The 20,919-nt window shown below is 33.1% G+C and overlaps 1 protein-coding gene across 2 annotated transcripts in view; it reads right to left on the bottom strand.

Annotated features, from left to right (window-relative positions):
* Nucleotides 1-20,919, bottom strand: part of LOC141451250 (diuretic hormone receptor-like) — a 208,630-nt gene that overhangs the window by 128,146 nt on the left and 59,565 nt on the right. Inside the window, exon 2 of one of the 2 annotated variants that reach the window (XM_074122496.1) lies at nt 15,732-15,790. The exons of the other annotated variant lie outside the window; for it this stretch is intronic. The gene's annotated coding sequence lies outside the window, so the exon portion shown is untranslated. The remainder of the gene's footprint in view (nt 1-15,731; nt 15,791-20,919) is intronic. 2 annotated transcript variants of the gene reach the window in all.

Raw genomic sequence — 20,919 nt, forward strand, 5'->3', positions numbered from 1 at the left:
TTATGTTTTAAGATATGTTTTGGTTTGTTAAGGTAAATTGATAAGACTCCTCAGACGGCCTAGGTCATTGAGTCTGTCTTTATGCATTTGTTTATTAAGTTTTTGTAATATTACAAAAATTATTATTAAAGACTTATTTATCTATCTACAAGATACATTTTAATTTATAAAAATAAAAAAATTTATTACGGCATGGATATCCGTCTGCCGGGGTTTGGTTTTGAATATAATTCAAATTATATAAATACAAATAAAATAAAATTATACATTTTTAATAATTATAAACAATTTTGTGTTGTGAATATGAAATAAACAGACCTCTTTCTTTTCGTTTTTTTTTTTCTTTATACTAGAGAGAAAAAATAATAATCATAAAAAAGTAATTAATAGCCAAAGAATACCTAATAATAATAATATTAATAATAATAAATAATCAACAAATCAGCAGGTCAATCAGAATTCAACATCCTAACTAATAAATAAATAGTTTACAAAACAATACTCTCTAAAATAATGCTACTTCACTGGGAAATTAGAAAAAAAAAATTAAATTTAACATAAAAAATAAAATCAGAAATTAAAAACAATTAGAAATCATGAAACTGAGTTTTTTTCCAAAGATCAGACGACCATCATTTTATATCAACAGCAGCTGTATTCACTATTGAGCATTCTCCTGTACTTCCATGCACCAACTACATATTTAATCAGATTAGTCCAGTTTGGGCCATTTAAGAGAGTTATAAAAAAGTCAAATGAAAGAAATCATTCGCCAAAAACTTCTAGGCGATAAGAGGCGAGTATAGGACAGACCGCTACTAAATGGAAAGTATCCTCCTGAACCCTATAATTACAGAGGGAACATTCTCCCTGACCATCAGGATTATAAGGTTTATAGTTGAGGTTCAGCAGTTCTCCCTTCAGCCTGATCACCCATCGCACCTCTTCAATACTACTGCACTACCTCACCTCTATCGCTCAAATTCGCACACGTAACTTCATGATTCAGCAGCTTGTAAGTAGTGTACCGATGTGAAGCCTGCGCTCTTTCAATTTTCTTTTATGCGAGTCACTATAGATTGGAGTTTTAAATTAAGAACTTCTCTTTCAGACATATCAAAACTAAGGGCAACTCCAGTCTGTGCAGCTAAAGTGAGCCAGTCCCCAGTCCAAGATACTCCCAGCCTTAGAACTTCTTTCGCGATTACTCGGGGAAATCTTGAATGGTCCATATTTTTTTTTTTTTTTTTTTTTTTTTTTGCGCATCAACAGCTGAGGTTATTAACGCCCAGAGCTTTTTCCAGTGCACTGCCGGCCTCCGGATAGTGTTCTCTCGTTACAGACAACACTGTCCATCACCGGACAGTGAGCTGTAAGAAGCTCCTAGGAAGAGAAAATCTAAGGGTCAGCTGCTGGATTCGAACCCGGGACCTCCGCGTGGGAGTCCAGTATGCTAACCGCATAGCTAATCCCTTCCCTGGTCCATATTTAATACCTTCACTAATTAGCGACTATTTAACGTCAAAAGCACAAACTAATACTGATTACAACATTTTTTTTTTTATCCTCAAAAGATCCCAAAACAACTTTTTAACATTTCTGGAATTCCGAATATAGGTTTTTGCAATTGAAACACTTAGAAAAATTAACATTCTGCCAAAATCCCAAGGAGCAACAGTTGATGAAGAGGTATGGCTTTTTAGACGGCCAGTCAATAAATAGATCCTAATAATTAATAATACACTCTAGATTTCTAGAGAAAGAAGTTTTGAATAATTAATGTGCTCGACAGTAGCAGTAGTTGGGTCTGCGGGCTACAATCAAAACTTTTACAATCAGTTCCATATGATCGATATGTATGAAAATGTAATCATGTTTCAAGTGCGTGGTGGACACATTGTGTTTTGGCCAAGTTTATCGGAGCCATTATTCAATATTTCCTGCCGTGTGTAAGATATCTACCTGTTAATTAACTTTCTTAATTGGCTTTCAATTACATATTTATTTATTTAATTAAATTGTTCTTAAAATATCACATGTTCTTAAAATATAGATCAAACAAAACAAACCTAAACTTTCTGTTCAAACTTATATACATCTTTTATCAATGGAAGAAAAATCGAGTTCTTTAATTGTGACTACGTTATTATTTTTAAAATTATAATCTTTAAAGGGAAAATATAGATTTTCTCATTGGATTAATTGTGAAAGGAAATACTATGAGTCGAATCCATTAAATTGTTCTTATTTTTTATTTTAATTTTTGGCTCTTACACAATCTACTCCTCAGGTGTACCTACTCATCCTCAAACTACTCTGCTCGCCTATGCTGACGATACTGCCATCTTATCTACTGACAAAGACCCAATAATAGCTTATAGAAACCTTCAGTCTCACCTCACCACCTTAGAAAATTGGTTCAAAAAATGGGCTATCAAACTGAACAAAAGAAAATCTTAAAATATTACCTTCTCTCTTCGACGCATCACTCTTCCTCCTGTCTTTAACAATTTAAGACCACTCGACAACAAATCAAAACTCACTCTGGATAACAAAAGACTTTAATATATGTAAGTATATTAAAGCCAGTCTGGGTTTATGGCATCGAAAACTGTGAAAGTTCAACCAAACGCTCAAATCTGCAAAGGATCCAGTCCTTGCAGTCTAAAATTCTTCGCTCTATAATAAACGCTCCTTTTTTCTACGTCACCAATCAAACCATTCGCACAGACTTGAACATTCCTTTCGTGCAACACAAGTTGCAAAAACACGATACAGTAAATTCCATCTTAGCATTCAAACACATCACAATCCACTTGTACAACATCTATCTTCAAGAACATTTCCAGACAACACTTCCAGACGACTTAAAAATCAGTGGCCTCGCGATCTCCTCTCCGATGAAGAGAGTCAGTAGAATTTAGAATGTTATTGAAGTTACCGCTGGGTAACTTCTCCATTCTGATATGTGTGAATGTTATTTATTGTTATCATTGTTGCTTATAACGCAAAATGCGTTGATTGGAACTAAATAAATGATTTAAAAAAAACAAATTTTTTTGTGGCTCTAAAATGATTGAATGCAAGTAGTAAATCCAAATTGCTAAAATAAAAGCGGCAATTGGAGACATTTCTAGTTGAATGCTTACGCACAACAATAAAAACCAGCTTATTGGGTATCATTTTTCATACCAAAATGTCCATCAAGTTGGATTTCCAAAGAATTATATTCACACAAACTCACGCAAAAATGGATTATCTGTCGAATCCCTTTTTAACATTCCTCTCCACATAAAAACAAATCCGTCGGGAAATAATGAATTGCATTTCAATCTGTAATTCAAACTCTTAATACGTAGCTGATGATCAGGGTCATATCTGTTTCCAAATACTATTAGTGACTAGTATTTTATGGCAAAAAATAAAATAAAATAACATTTAAACTTTCCCACATTCAAGGTGCCTTCAAGTCTAATAAACAGAGAGGATTGGAAGAGATTCCCAATCACAGTAGACTTCTGGGTCTTGGTAGAGTTAAGTTTGTAGTTTACCCAACTCATACACAATCTACTACTACTGTTAAAATCAACCAGCCTAAAGGTAAAGCCAATTCAAATGTTGAAACACTCAAACAGAAATTAATATGAAGAATTAAAATATAGATTAGAGCTAAAATTCAGTATATATCGCGTGCCTTTCATTAGACTCACTATAAATATCTAAAATTGGTTGCATCAACTTAGAAATTGCAATCAACAAGTTATCTAAGTAGATGTTGATGTTGAAAGAGGGTGAACATTTTAAATAATGCAAAGCTTTTGAAATAGAATTATGAATGAATGCATTATATTAGCAACTCTCTAAGCCCATCTGTTTCTAAGCACATCCTCTGCTTCCACAGTCTTCAGCTTTACCCAGTGAATATTTAAATACTAAAAATTTACATTTATACTATCCAACTGTTTCCTATATTGTGACAATATTATTATTTTCTCTTTTATGTTTTATTATCTGAGTCACTTTATAATAATGGCGGCTGAAATGAATTTGATTTTTGCCTACAGAGTTTACTTTTTTTTCTTCTTTTTTTTTAAAGTAAGTTTAACATATTTATGATTGGCTGTTCAATCATCCCCAGAATTCAATGAGTTCAACGTAGTCAAGCAAAAAAGTGGTATACCCATACTCTTCTTCTTGTTCCACTTCTTAATTTGGACAAATAAATAATGTAAATAAATAAATTATTGTTCTTTCGCTATTCTATTCTAAAGTTAATACTCAGTTGTAGTGCAATAACTGAAGTGTTTCCAGAATAAATTATATTATGCAAATTGCATCCAACGTTCGGACTTTGTTGAATCCCTGTAGAAATAGCTTTAAATCATACTAGAATGTGTTCACTTTGCTGTAACACAATATTATAAAATTGGGAATTCACACATTTATATTAAGTAGAGAACTGTTTTAGTTGGTCAAAGTATGTTCTATATTACAAATCTGTACGCTATTTCATACGAAAACGAAAATGTGTATTATATGCTAATCTATAAACATTTGACGTTTAAATATTTTTAAAAAAGTACTGATAAGATTTCTTTCCGGGAGATAATTAACCTAAAAAATCTGGTGTGTGAAAATACTCACCCAATTTTTCCAACAACAGTTTCTATTAAAAAGTAAAGTAGTTAATCGCCTATTTTTTCAGGCGGGGCTTAACGTCCAACTACCAAATAGGTGTCGTGGACGGAGGCGACTAGCAAACATACTTTACTGTAAATTTCTCATATTAACCATTAAATAAAATCCAAGGTCTAAGACCGGGAATTGAACCCAGAACCACAATACATATTAATAAGTGTGAGTTTATCCCACTAATTTTTTTATTAGTAATATGTATAATATGTATTGTGGTACTGCAATACATATTAGCTTTACAGGTCTCGCCTCTAACCGCTCGGCTACCGTGGCAACAGTTTCTGTTATATTCTGGCCAATCCAAATTTATATGTTTAGCGAATGTTCACTAAACGTCCCACAACCATACCTTGAAAACAAGTTTCTTGTAAAGAATTTCAAACAAATGTGAAAGGTATTTAAACAGAGTACACTTTGAAAAGGAAAAAAAAGGTTATAGTAGATACACTCACTGAAACTACTTTTCCATTACATAACAAGGATATAACCTCTGAAAACATATTACCTGCGAAAACTATAACTCTCACTGTGCACGGATGCTATTCTTTTCTTTAGAATGGATAAGAGAAAAGTAAGGAAACTTAGCTTAGTGCTTGTAAGCAGAAGTGTAAGGAAATCGTAATTTTCCAATTTGCGGTTTTCATAAAATTTATGAAGAAATATATGTATTTAAAGGTGACCTATCCGCCGTATCTTACAAAATATAATACACAATATAAATATACTATAGATTGATGTATATATGTATGCTTCAGTACACTATATATCGTATGTACATATAATTTTATATGCTTTACAATTTTATCACGCAATGATGGAGCAAAATCTCGTAAAATGGCAAGTGGAACTTTTTTTTTATAACGCTGTAGTAAAGCCTTGGAAGTGATGAACAATTTAATAGACTGAAATTTAAGTTCTCAACTTACAAGAAGTTTAAAGTACTTTCTTGTGAACTATAGGGGTCAAACTTACTCTTAACTTCATTAAATGACTTTAAGGTGCTCATCAGTTCAAACAACTAAAATGAGTATAATTGCTAATTTACACTTGAGTGCTAATCAGATTGCGGGTAAGTTCAATACTAAATTTCTCTTTGAACTTGACAAAGTAGTTAAAAGAAAAATGATCCATGCTGCCTAATTGTATAAACCGGAGGTCCAATTCTTATATCTTTACTCATGTACAGACTAACTCTCACTCCAGAGGAAAAATTCAAACATTCACCGAACATTTAATAAGAAAGATTACTACGAGCAAATGATTCGCAGAAAGTTATGATAACAAACAGAATAACAAAGTTACAAAGGGATACTGCACTTATATATTCAGGGCGTTGTAAGGGCCGTTGTCATTAGGCTTATGAAAGGACAAGCTCTTATTACCGTCAGGCATTGAGAAGCGTATCAAGAGTTATACAAGGAGCTGGAGGCCGACCCTATTCTGGGCCTGCCTTCGGATTTTATGACTCCCAAATATAACTTCGACCATTAACTTATGGGTGCAGAGTAGGTCTCAGGAGTGATGGCTTGCCACCACTGGGCAGAGACAGGCGAAGGAGTTTATTGAAGGCTATTCTCCGAGGCTGCCTGCAGAATTAATCCGTCAAAGCCGTGGGGCTATAAGGATGATTGTAGGCCTATTAACTGGCCACTGCAGGCTCAGAAAACACATGCATCGCATGGGCCTAGCAGATGATAGCCTCTGTAGGTTCTGTCAGGAAGAGGAGGAAACGGCACTGCACGTGTTGTGTCAGTGTGAGAGGCTCGTGTGGCTAAGGTTGTTACTTCTCGGGGAGGAAAAACCAAGGTCTGTGAGTTTTACCCAAGAGTCGCTCTCCATCATTAAGAGTCTGATTAGAAGAACAGGTCTGAAGGGTGAGCTCTAAAGTCGGGGAGCCACAATAGATCCAAAGGGGTCGCAGTGGCGTCCCTAGTCTAATCTAATCTAACCTACAAAGAGATACACTGGCAAAATTGGACTGCCTTTCAGAATATTCCAAACTAAAATGCCTCAAAGTAAATATGAACAAAACGAAGATCGTGATTTTACATATCACGGTATCAGATACTAAGTTATTTTCTTTTTATCTTTAAGATTAAAATAAAGTTGAAGTTTGTAGCAGTTTCAACTTTTATTTATTTCCTTCTCTGCAAAATTTAGACAAGCAAGCGCGGCCATTCTCTTTATTGCTAATCAGAAATTGTTTCAATTGCTGCGTTCAGTCAAATCAAAACAAATCAGAAGCTCAAAAACCAATGTCTGAAAGATATTATTAATTCGGAATATCGTGGCTGTCAACAATTCAACTTCGTGGTGAGAGGTAGTAGAATTTTTTTTGAAATATTGCTGCTACATCCATCACACCACATAGCTACTTCAGGATAGAGGTAGGTTGCGCAGGTATGGTGGTATGTGGATGCTATATACGGTTCTATACATATAGATGACGGTATGGTGTTGCAAGATATTAGTAATGGATGACGACCTGTTACCTACACAATGCTTTAGAAAACTGATTGAACTGATAACTACATTACTCTGCTTGCAGAAATTGTTTGATTGAAGTTTTGTCACGAAGTTTGGGCGGTTATTGCTTTATATTATTATTTGATGAATAAAAATATACTTATTATGCAATACTTTGTTCCAATTATAGAATCTTTCTAATGAAAGGGCTATTGCAATCAATTTAATAAATTTGGCTTTAGCAAACCCCTCCTTCTCCAATCTTCAGAAGCAATCTTTTGGGTAACTTTTGGGCTTAAGAAGATGCATTGTGACAAAGTAGATTCTCACCTTAACTTAAGTAATTGCTCAGGCAATCAGCAGGACCTTTGTGAATGCTCAAGAGTTTTCAGTGTAAATTTTGTTTTCGCTATTACTTTTGGATATCTTGTTAAAGAGACAAAATTAGTCATGAAGTTAAAGGAGGGCCACTTTCCTAAGAAATATAATTCAACCGTCATATAATGAGAATATTTAAATTTTCTATTTCATTTTATTTTTTATATTAAATTAAAAAAAAAAAATTAAAATGAGAAACTAGCTCAGATATATAGCAAGCTGTTCAGGCAAACTTTTTAAATTTATGTGAATGAGTACTTGCATTGTTTGTATGGCGTGCAATGATTTATTATTAAACATTATAAGTCATTAGTAACTTCACTACTAACTGGAATTAATCTAGACAGACAGAGTTGTGTTTTGCTATTCATTCTGAAGTGACCGTAAATGTCACATTCAGCTGTTGTGCAGTATTGTAACTGAAGTACCATAGAAGCAGACCCGTGTAGCAGTTCTCCTAAACTGATTTAATGATTTACGTACACAAGAAAATATCTCTCATTATTCCAAAGAATATAATTAAGTTTTCAGTGAGTTGTAAAACTAACCTAAGACAGTGGGTTTCAGCGGACAATTATTAAGGTGATTTGCTTACAAAAATTCCGAAATATATAATCATTAGCTAGATTTCTTTTCTAGAATGTTTAGGTTACATCTTGGATTCTTGAAGGTGGTTTTAGAAATCTTATTTCTAGTAATTAAGTTTGCTGAACTTTTAGAATTCGGCAAACAATAGTGTCATTCATTTTAGAAAGCTTTAATTTTAGTTTTGCATTTTTTTAAAAAAACGGTTTATGAAAGTGTAAAGAAGCCCTTACTTTATCTTCCAACAATTTTATCCAGATGTAATAATTGAAGAGCTTGGTGCAAAAAGGAGTTATCTACATTTTTTTCAGAATATGTGTTTAGTGGCGCCCCTATTGTATGTTCAATTCTACATCTTTTGGTGCATAAACGAGTCTTTATGCAGACTCGTTTATTATTACTTATTCTCTAACCTAGGTTAGATTTGGAGCAAAAATGAGTTTCCTACTGCAGATAACTTTCTTTTACATTCTTTACATTCCTTGGAAAAAAAATAAATTATTAGGTTTATTTAATGTTTATATTTGGTAGATATTATTATTTTTCTTTTTGACAGGCATAATAATATATCTAACATTCGCTTCGACAAGATACAAAATGCCACTTAAGAGCTCAAAAACAAGAAATCTGTGGACTAAAATACTTAATATGTACTCAAGTTTTACTGAAAATTATGATTTTGGTGCTAAAAAGAGTTAGCTGCAAAATAACTTTTGCTTATAGCAAGCTTAAAAAATGCCCTAGAAAGTTCAACTTGAGCCCCAAATGACCCTATCACAATATAACTAATCCTTACAGCAGACACAACATAAGGAATACATCTTAAAGCATGTTTAGTTTTTTGTCCCTACTAAAATTTTTTAAAAACTGTAGATAACTCCTTTTTGCACCAAACTCTTCAATTGTTCTAGCAGTTCCATGAGTAAACAACGTTCAAGTTCTCACTGCCAAACTTTCATTTTTTTAAACCAGACATTTTTGCATTACATAACTTATCCTGATTTTATAAAGATTTCCTTTTTTTGTATTTCAGCCTAACGCATTCATAAGTTAACAATTTTGTGAACTCTTTACTTTTATACATTATTACTATTGAATGATGAACTAGTTTAATGAAAAATCAGGCAGAAAAATAAGGCATTTTATCTACAATACTCTCCAGTCATTCTAACGCCATTAATACTAATCTCGGTTATCTAATGTGGTATTTAAGGGCTGTTTAAATCTGTTCAAACAGAAATTGTAGAAAAGAAGATTTGTGTAGACGAAGATAGAGAAGACAGTTGGTATTCTTAAATTCAGGACCCAATGTACCTGCAGAGCGGATTCACCAATTTGCAAGTAAATTTAGCCTTTCCCACTTAATCTAATTAGCAATCTGCTTGAATAGTTTTCAGAAGCAACCGAACATACCTCATCAATCACGTCAAGATTACAGCTTATCAGTGCACCCTTTGAAAACTGAAAGATTTAAACGATTTTATTTCATCAAAAGAAAATTGTAATAATTCTTCTTTTTTTCATCGAAAGTAGAAATTAATTCCACAGTAATTTTGATTCTCATCGGATGAAAATGAATGAAGTAAATTCAAGCAAATTGATCGGTTAGACATTAAGATATTGGATGCACTGAGGTATGAGATTGTGGAATACATTCCTGGGCTTCAACGCGGTGTTGGCCACCAGTCCAGCCATCCTGAAATATCTGATATTCTGAATGCTTCAGAGCATCTATGTGGAAACATTACTTGAAACAGCTATCGACTTCAGATATACATTATTGGGCTAAAATTCAAAGTGAGGACTGCCTACGTTTTAGCAAAATTTATAACTTTCTTTTCTTCTGCAATTTTCACACGCCTTGCAATTGGATTTTAAATAAGTGTTTAGACCGTTTACTTACAGCTGGATATCAAGTTTAGGTATATGCTGAATTACTGCGGGACTGACAATCACCAAATGGAAAATCCATTCAGTATATATAAACATCAGGGATGTGATCTCTGAAATATTAAGCTAAATAGATCGACAGCAATATTTTTCCTTCCGGGGCAGAATAATGCGCCTGATCCAACAAAACTAAGGGGTTAATTTGAGTAAAATGCGTAAAATGTAAAAGATTTCTTTGTTTTATAGATTAGGAAGTCATTTATTTATTTGCCATTGCAATCCAACTTCTGTTATGAATGCTAGACGCACAGTATAAGTGTATTTCCACGTGATGCATACCTTTTCTAAAATGGCCATCTCTTGACGAGCTATACGAGGTGTGGCTATTAAATAACGAGACTATTGGTGTAAAACATTTTATTTTCAATTTAAACATATTTAGTTATTATCACCTTCAATATACACCCCTCCCCTATCCCTACAACGCTCCATGCAAATTTACCATTCTTCAAAACAATGCTGGAGTCTTTTTCTGTGAGCTCCAGCATGACGTATGCCGCTTTTTCTTTCACGGATATGAGTTTCAACGGACTGAAATCGTGTTCCTTTTAATGCAGATTTGACTTTGGGGAACAGATAAAAGTCACATAGATGGCCAGGTCAGGCGAATAAGGTAGATGGCCTAGAAACTGGGATGTTGTACTTGGCTAGAAACGTCTTGGCAGACAATGCAGTGTGAGCCGGCGCGTTGTCTTGATGGAGAACCCATGACTTGTTCTTACACAAATCGGGTCGTTTTTTCCTTACACTTTCACGGGGTTGAGCAAGCCCCTCACGGTAGTAATGTTGATTAATTACAATCGATATTTTCATCCATTTTGAACGTGGAAGGGCGACCCGGGCGGTCATCATCATCGACGTCTTCTCGGCCATTTTGGAAACGCTTGAACCTCTCAAAAACTCGCGCAAGTGATAAACATTCATCGCCATTAACTTCCTTTAATAAAAGACAAGCTTCAGTAGCGGTTTTACCAAGTTTTGATGAAACATTTCACGACAATTCGTTGCTCTACTACAACACTACTTTCTCTACTTTCTAATCATTCACGTGTTTTGCAAAATATTTTTTTTTTATCCTTTCACTCTTATTTTAGATCACATTATATTAGTATAAGTTTAGCTTACATATAAAATCAGCTATAAGTATAAGTAAACTTTGTTGTTAGTAAACTTTGCAGACAAAGTTTTTAATGACATTTTGACCCACCCTGAGAAATTACTGTCAGCACGTGCCTGATATATACTTAGTTAAATTGTTATGGTAGTTTAACGCCTCAGTCGTCCAGGACCTCATCGAATTAGTTCTTCTCAAAAGATATCTGAAATAATAATTGATACGAAGTTAGTTTAATAAAACTAAAAACATTGGGGCCGTAATAATGGATATAATTGAGGTGAGAAGTCCTACAAGGTTTTACACCTTTTTTATATAAACTCTGGCCATGAATATAGCCCTTATATGTTCACCTAAACAATTTTGATGCTCACAAATGTAGCTGAGGTTAAAATTTAAATAAATAAATTACTTAATTTCTCGTATAAAACCGTGTAAACTTTAAAACGTACTTACAGTTACCACCTAAACCAGGAATGTAAAACCTTTTTATCCCAAAGGCACTTGCTAATTCTTTTGATATGTTGGCAGTCTGGACCAGTATTCCCTCAACCTTCTTTCCTCTACGAATAATAATTGTTTATAATAATTATTCACTTCATGCCTAAAGAAAATAATACTGGAAAATACTCTAAATTTCTGGTAACAGTTATGGAGTAACTTTTGTATATATTTATGTTCATTAAGTGCATTCTTTTTGTGGGCATAAGAATGAAAGTTCTCTTCTGGAATAGTAGAGGAGAAAAAAATAATTGTTTAGTTGTTATCAAATTTGTTTTCTAGGACACCAGACATTAGTTTTCAAAAATAGATTCCCTAGAGAAATCAACAACTATTTCACCGTTTAGTCTAACTTCAACGATGCTTTTGGTCTGGAGGAAAATATTGTAAGTTCAACAGATCCAATGCTTCTACTGTAAGAATAACTAGCACTGAATACTCGATACCTTTTTGGTATTGAAACTTTTCGAAACGCTCCATTTTATTAGGGGTATGGTTCCTCTCCAACCGAACCGCTAGCCTCGTAGTTTATATTGTCAATGTTTTTAAGAAATATTGTAAATGAAAACGGTGGATACTCATTTACATGCAGCTTTTTTAAAATAGGCAATCATTGACATTAATTTTTGTTTTTAGGCCTATCATCCATGTAAATCATCTTGCTACCGCTCTCAAAGGCCATTATGTCAGCATACTCCTGCGTTCATCCCGAATTCTTTCTCGAAACATTCAAATAACCTTTCTCTTTCAGAAGATCATCGATTGCACTTTTTACCCTATTGATGATGGCAAGTGATCAAGCAGAAGACTGGTGTTTCAAAGGCATCTGCGACTGAAGACTCCACCTTCTCATACAGACTGTCCAAAAATTCTCGAAAAAGCGATTAATTTTCATTCAGATTCACAGCGTTAGTACATTCTAAGAGAGGATTTTCAAATTTAAAAAAATGTAGTGGTACGATATATTAATTTCTCCTGAATAGCAAATAATCACTAATAAATATTAGTTCTATAAGAAGTCTAATCTGGAAATATTGTATTAATGCATAATGTACATTGCATTTTATTGTTATTTAATGCGGAGGCATCTGAAGTAGCAATCTAATAAGTATATTATAATAAGAAAGTGAACTTAATATTAACCAAAATCAACGCGAAATATTACTCTTTAATAATATTACTCTTTTTCACTTTGCTAAATGAATGCTAAATAAGAACAAAAAATTTTTTTTTTTTTAATCTTTTATTGCAATTTACCACTGCAACAGTTGTTGCAACAAGCAAATACGGTGAAAGGGAAAAGAAATAACGGGAAATCATGATTGGAGAAGGCACCCAGTGGTGCCACTCCAGTAACGTGCTTAAGATAAGAGAAGCTCACGAGGCCATCTTCTCTTCAATCTCCTTAGAGGATTACCTGGTAATGTGGAGGAAGATAGGTGATCTATGAGAGGGTTAGGATGAGCTGCTGTAGAGGAATGAAATTTGAAGAAACGAGTGTTAGCAAGATCTGTAAAGAAAGGAATTTTGAGGTCATTATGGATAGTGAGGTTAGATACATAGAACGGAGCGTTAAGAAGTTTTCGAAGTATTTTTGACTGTAATGTCTGGAGGCGTAGTGAGTTGGAACGCTTGGTCGATCCCCATACTTCGATGCCGTATGACCAAATGGGTCGCAGTAACATTAGATATAAGAGTCTTTTGTTATGTAGGTTAAGTTTCGAACGTTTGTCAAGTAGTCTGGCGAGAAGTTTGTAGCGTTGGTTAGTTTCTTGTCTTTTCAGTCTAGTATGGGGATTCCATGTCAACCGTTTGTCTAGGTGCAGTCCAAGGTAACGTACTTTGTCCACAGCTGGTATAGGAGTTTGGTTCAAGATGACAGGAGGTAGGATTTTCCGTCTGAGAGTAAATACTATAAACTTAGACTTCGTAACGTTGGTTTTGATTCTCCATTTGAAAAGCCAGTCCTGTAAGTGGTTGACGTGTGTTTGTAGAGTTCGTGTAGCGATAAGGGGATCGGAATGTGAAGATAAGATAGCAGTATCGTCAGCAAAGGTGGAGAGGATAGTATTTGGATGTTGAGGTATGTCTGCTGTATACAAGGAGTAAAGAATAGGACCTAGGACACTGCCCTGAGGAACGCCAGCTCGAGCTAGACGGATATCAGAGTCTGCTGCTCAACAGTTGACTCTGAAATATCGATCTTTTAGGTAAGATTTGAGGATGAGGTAGTAAGTATGAGGAAGAATCTCCCTCAGCTTAAACAGTAGTCCCTCGTGCCACACCCTGTCGAACGCCTGAGCGACGTCAAGGAAAACACTCGGACAATACTGCTTTCGCTCGATGGAGGTAGCAATAGTGTCTACAACGCGAAGCACCTGGTGAGAAGTTGAGTGATATTTCCGAAATCCGAATTGATGATCCGGAATCATATTTTGTTCTGACACTAAAGGATAAAGTCTTTTAAGAAGAACAAAAATTAAAATTTAAAAATGTGTTAAATAGCTTTATTTTTTAATAAAGAAATTAGGTACTTTATAAAAAATAACCATTAATTAAATAAATTATTTAGACATGCTGTTGGTCATTAATACCAATTTAATCCGATTTCTTACCGCAGACCGCACAAAATGTTACACGCGGTGCGGGTTGCACAGGTCTGATCTAAACATTTTCTTTATCACCATTTTAACAATAGAACATTGTACATTCCTTATTAGTTGACCACAAAACAGCTACGTTTTGTCTCAGTTATAGTAATGTGGATGTGCAAAATCACTCCGAGAATATGAAGGCTGTATAACCTGCAGGTGAAAGCACCCAGGTTATGGGGAAAAAAACTAACATGACAAGACCTCTTCTGATTTAATATATACATCTTACTTTGCGCATAAGACTTGAAAAGTACAATTTGTCTGTGCTTTTTCCAAAATGCTAAGACTATTTTATTAATTTAATTTTCAAGCCTTAAACTATAACTGACTTGTTCGCTTAAAATTCGCATCACTATTTTAGAAAATACAACTCCAACTATAATATTACAAACATTATTTATACACAGCGGTCAGAAATGTAAAAAGCATGCTTAATAAAACTGATAACAATAAAATTCCAAGGCTCTTACCGCAGTAAGAGAAATGAGGTGGATGAATTATTAGAATGGAACAGCTTAATAATTAATGAATTTAAGTAAATTAAATGTTACAATATCCAGATCAGAGTTATCTAATTAACTAAAGTTAGAAAAAGAGACATGTGGTAACCAGCAACGTCAAACATTAACATCATAAACAAAATCTTGTTTCTCATATCACGGGCAGTTAACATAAAACATAATGAAACATTATATATTGTATAATTTTGTATTTACTATTTATTTTGATTTGACGCATCATATACTTTGCATTATCTAGTGACATTTAAATAAATAGAATTTCTCTGCACTCTGATTTAACATCAGAATACAATAGTTTTAAAAGTGGTAAAAACCGAGACGAATTATTGATCGCAGGAACTAAGCTCGCTCTCCTATCAGACTGAATTATGTTACCGTTTCAACTTTGGTAGTTTTTCTTTTCATTAGTTTTCATTTAATTTTCCTGATAAGATAATGCAAGTTTATTTTCTTATTTTGTTACGAACTCTAGAGAGAAAAGAATTGTTTAATTGTTCACAATGTTATTAATTGAAAAGTAATTGAATGATTAATTGAAGATATTCTCTGTAAGGAACATCCATTTCAATTTCGTAAGCTGTCAATTATATGACTTTTCTTTTTCTTTTCGAAATAAATGGACTTTCTCCGATCTAATATACTAAGTATCTTTCAAACACGGATTGATAGATTTACGGATTTTTATCCCATAAAAAAAACCTATAGTTGTAATGCGTATATTTGAAATAAATCATTAGTAATTGCTTCCATAAACATCTTATACATTGTACTTACATTTAATTAAACAGAGTGGTTTATATTTGCGTTTTCTAAAGTTTATAGTGACTAACTAAATAATTTCAAGCATAACGTTGTACATATACTCACATAGCAAGTGTTGTAGTTTATCTTGGCCTCTGCAAAATGTACGGATCTTGGTTTGCAGCCTGGAGAAAGAAAACTACAATTATTATTCACAATTCGGTTCAAATTTTATTTGTATAAAAAATTCTGTATTTATATTTGTGTTTGAATATTTGCTTTAACTATTTATTGACATACAATGCAAGTTTTTAATTGTTTTCTATATTAGTTCGATGATCAAAAAATATATCTAATGAAATAGTGAAATGTAGGAATCTCTAAATTTATGTAACCAAAAATTTAATTTTCCAGAAATTTATTGTAAATTTAAGCGTTTAGCATTAGTAAGTTTTAAGTGTTCACCATATTAAAATGTCGTCAACGCCCTTTTTTAAAGAAAACAATTGGAGACTAGGATTATTGTATTATAGCAACTAGGTATTGAAAAGTACGAGGGTCGTTTGAAAAGTCCGTGCAAAAATAAAAACTACTTAATTTTTTGGGGTAAACCTTTTTTATTTTTCAACATAGTCTCCTTTTAGGCTTATACACTTCGTCCAACGCTGCTCTAGTTTGTTGATCCCTTCCGAATAATAGGATTTGTCCAAGTCTGAAAAATAGCCATTCGTTTCTGCAATCACCTCCTCGTTTGAATAAAATCTTTTTCCCGCCAGCCATTTCTTCATATTGGGGAACAAATAGTCCGAGGGAGCCAAGTCTGGAGAATAGGGGGGATGTGAAACGAGTTGGAACCCTATTTCCATTAATTTTCTTTGGTCTCAGGAGTTTAGTGATGTATCCATGTTTCATCCACAGTGACGAAACGACGCTTAAAGTCCTGTGGATTCTTCTGGAACAGTGCAAACTCGTACTTACTGATCTATTATGTTTCAAATCAACAGCTATGTTGATCAAACCATCAAAAAACAAAAAATTGTATCACCGTTGAGTATCATCAAAGGAAACAGCAGGTTGTTGATTCATTAAAAATATGATACATATTGATGCAGTGAGCTCCAATCAATCACTTGTCGTTACTTTTTCAATTATAGATTTTCAGTAGCATATCTCGTTTAGTGTTTTAATGACTCATAAATGGTTTACTCGTATCGATTTTCACAAAGCGGTGATTATATCAGAAAAGGTGTTGTTGAACTGTATCAAATTAGTTAATGACACGCTAAAGGAGTTTGATTAGCCTTTCTGAAATAAGACAAAACAAACGAAAAGAAGAGGCTTTTTAAATCATTATTTCTTTGCTAACAAACCATCGTTCGCAATGATCTAGAGGTATTACTTTATCTTAAAATAAATTTGAAACTCAAAATCTTGCTGATTCTGATTCGAATGTGTACATAGTAATCCTGCATTTAGATGAAACAATAAAGAAACTTTCTTTATTTACATGAGTCATAATACACTTAGTTATTGATTTTAAAACATTAAATGAAGGTTGCGTGACATTTCTTACACGCATTCTTGTTGGCTACCTGCATACATGTTCGTAAGGGGAGATGTACAATCACTCTTCTAATAAACTTTTTTGTATTCAGCTACAATGTAATCAAATAAATTATTATTATTAATTTTTCTAGAGTGAAAACTACTCTGTATTATTCATGGTCATTTATTAGACCTACTAGAAAATTAAAGGGAATCTGTATGATTTTACTTGATGGATTACCAAATGAGGTTTCAAGTGTTATCTTCCTGCACGAACATGACGAGGTTCTAATGTTGCCTCAAAAACAAATGTCCAATGCGCTGAACTCTATAAATTTGGTGAGAGTACTCTGAACCGCAAGAAAATAAAGTATTCTCTCTTTTAAGAAAATAAATGATCTTTTAAAAGAGAAAAGTAACATCATTATTCTGAAATTCTATCTTTACACTTAATTGTTAACTTTGATTGGCGCTGGCTACACTGTTCATTTGATGCCGAACAATACATAAATTCGAAATACTAAAATTAGGAGTGTAATAAATAATGTATGAGTTTGAACCTTGAGATTTATAGTTAGAGAAAGTCGTTAAAGCGTTTAGACCAGAATTAACGAACTAGAAATTACGGCAGTGCGACCCTGTGGATTAGAATTTAAATATAATACTTTGGGTGATTGAGATTGACCAAGACAACGGGTGATCGATCCACTTCGAATCAAACCATTTTACGCCCCATCTTTGGCTGCTCAGGCCAAAAAAAGGAATTTGAAAGATTCCAAGAATCCTCGACATTCATTCCTTTCAGTTTCAACTTAAAATAGCAGACGCTGAGTGCCCTAAAAAATTAAACAGGCTCGAGTATTGAGATAGCTGCTATTCTCTTTAAACTTGTAATATCGCCTTCAATATTTGATTTGAGCGACTCAGTGCAAGGCCTAAACTCATTCCAAACCATCTCTGTAGACCCCCCCATCTTTACGGCTTTCTTTAATAAAATATGAAGCGAACCTCTTGGGGATTGCCGCTAGTGTAGTTCACCAAGATGAATTATTTTGGAATGGAACAATTTGCTTAAAAAAAAACTTATTTTGTGCTTGCTTGCTTTTTTTTAGCCTCCGTTTTGCTCTTCATTTTAATACTCTGAAGGTCACATTTATTATTTTGGCTGCATGCACCATTATGGTTCGTTATATGTACTAAACTACTTGAGGTTTCTTATAATAGGTTAGTTAGTTAGTTAAGTATTTCACTTTGTATCAATAACAGTAAAGTTTTCTTTAAATTTTAGGAATACTTTAATTATAAAGGTTAAAGAAAATGACTGTCCTGCCTGACTCGAAGTACTACCTCGGTCTAACCTAGGATTTAATTAAATGTCTTCAAGAATTAATTTATATGGTTCTACTAACATCTTGCTATCCAAAATCTGATCGGTAATTTGGATTTAAAGACCTTATGGAAAAAAATATAAGATCCCGTCTCTTAAATTCAAACACTTTTTTTCCTAAAAAAAAGAAAAGAAAATCATTAAACAAATACTTTAAACAAATAAATGAAATATATATAATTTAATTGAAAAGGTTTTATTTGATTGAAAATTGAATGAATTGAAAATTTTGACAGAATTAAGTGCGTAAATAAACAGAAGTTTGTATTTGAAAGAAGTAATATGGAACTGAAAGAGAGAAAGATTAAAAGTGTTGCTCCATCGTCGTCAAAGACTTGAAGTCAAACTCTTCGCTTAAACTTTCTAATAATGCTGCTCAGTCTGTCTTTTTATCTTATTAGATATTTAATTTATCCACTTTATCTCATTGTGTAACTTTATTTAGTAGCATCAGATTATTTATTTTACTTATTTACTTTTAGGAATTTAGGTGTTTTTATTTATTTATTTACTTTTTTTGAATACATTTTCCCAGTTTACTTGAAATTGTTACTGGTGAGTTTAGGGCTGTGAATATCCTGAAGGAATTTTTGTGGCCCTATGTATTAAGAGTTATCTCAATATTTTCAGCACATACAAGGATAATTTTGAGAGTTTGTTCAAAGCGGAAAGTAACGTCTTCTACCTAAATGGTGATCCCATTTCCAGAAACGACTAAAAAATTCGTAGCAATAATTTTCACTTACTTTTGCCTAAAATTTAAAGAAAACTTTACTGTTATTGATACAAAGTGAAAGACTTAACTAACTAACTAACCTATTATAAGAAACCTCAAGTAGTTTAGTACATATAACGAACCATAATGGTGCATGCAGCCAAAATAATAAATGTGACCTTCAGAGTATTAAAATGAAGAGCAAAACGGAGGCTAAAAAAAAGCAAGCAAGCACAAAATAAGTTTTTTTTTAAGCAAATTGTTCCATTCCAAAATAATTCATCTTGGTGAACTACACTAGCGGCAATCCCCAAGAGGTTCGCTTCATATTTTATTAAAGAAAGCCGTAAAGATGGGGGGTCTACAGAGATGGTTTGGAATGAGTTTAGGCCATTTATTTTCAACTGGAATCCACATACAGCACTGAAATTAGGAAAGACTTAGCAAACTCTCAGTTAGCTCCATTCGTCAAATTAATTCCTTTAGACTCTTCTAGCTATGCTTCAAACCATTACTGACTTACGCTGGCCTCGCTAGCAAGAATGCAATCAATAAGCTGTAAGTGTGTAAGTTTTCCAAAATAAAATGCTGCTTATTGCTTTGGGGCAGCCTTAAGATTCATAAGGAAGGAACAAATCCACAGGGAACTGGAAGAACCAACAATAAAAGATCTTATAGTCAGGATTACACACATTATTTCCAGAAAACATAGTCAACAATTTATACCCTACATACCGCAGGATATTCTACCAAACTTAACAAAAAACAAGTTATAATTTTAAATTTATGCTTAGTGTATTTATTATGTTCTTTATTATGCTGCATTTTGGCACAAATAAATTGCAAGAAAATTATAGGTTTTTTTAAACTCTTAACTGATCGTAACATATTTAACACAAACTTACAGTTTAAAATGTTAAGCATAAGGGTTGATTAAACGACAAAAGGTACACAAATCAGCAAGTATCCAACATTTCATTAATATGCACTGTATTGATATCATTTAAGTCATTTTACTACATTAATTTTCATTAACATTTTTTAGAATTTATTACAGACCTTTATGCAGGCCATTTCCATCTACAAAATATTTGTACAAGTAACGCACCATTTAACTTAGATTAACTGTAATATCTATTAATCTATAATAATCAAACTATTAATCAAAGGTTGAAAAGAAAATGTATTTTTTTATTTATTTAGGTTTTAAATAAAAATCGTCGGTTTAAGTTCATTCCCCGATTAAAATGATTCTTACTTTATAGAATAATCAAACGTTAAAAATAACAGGTAAAAATTAATCTGGGTTAATATTAAACAATATAGATTTTTTCAACTACATTCTTAATATAGGTGTTCCCATAGTGATATATCTATACATGGAATACAAATTAGTTAAGATAGAATATTTTTAGGACAGTTATCAAAGTATTTTACATAATAAAGTTGCCTCCATACACAGGTAAAATATAAACAAAATCTATCGGGTAGTTCACGAGATATTTGAATTCAATGTTTTCATTCTGTGAAACGAAAGTAAATTTTAACCCTAAATATGTCGTTTTCTACTCGATGGATTCTTACGAAATTTTATACGATTGTAGATAATAGTTGTCTCCATATACAGGTAAAACATAAACAAAATCTATCAAATAGTTTACGAGATA

This window comes from Rhodnius prolixus, unplaced genomic scaffold, assembly GCF_049639745.1.
Source record: "Rhodnius prolixus isolate KJV_2025 unplaced genomic scaffold, Rpr scaffold_8, whole genome shotgun sequence".
Lineage (NCBI taxonomy): Eukaryota > Metazoa > Arthropoda > Insecta > Hemiptera > Reduviidae > Rhodnius > Rhodnius prolixus.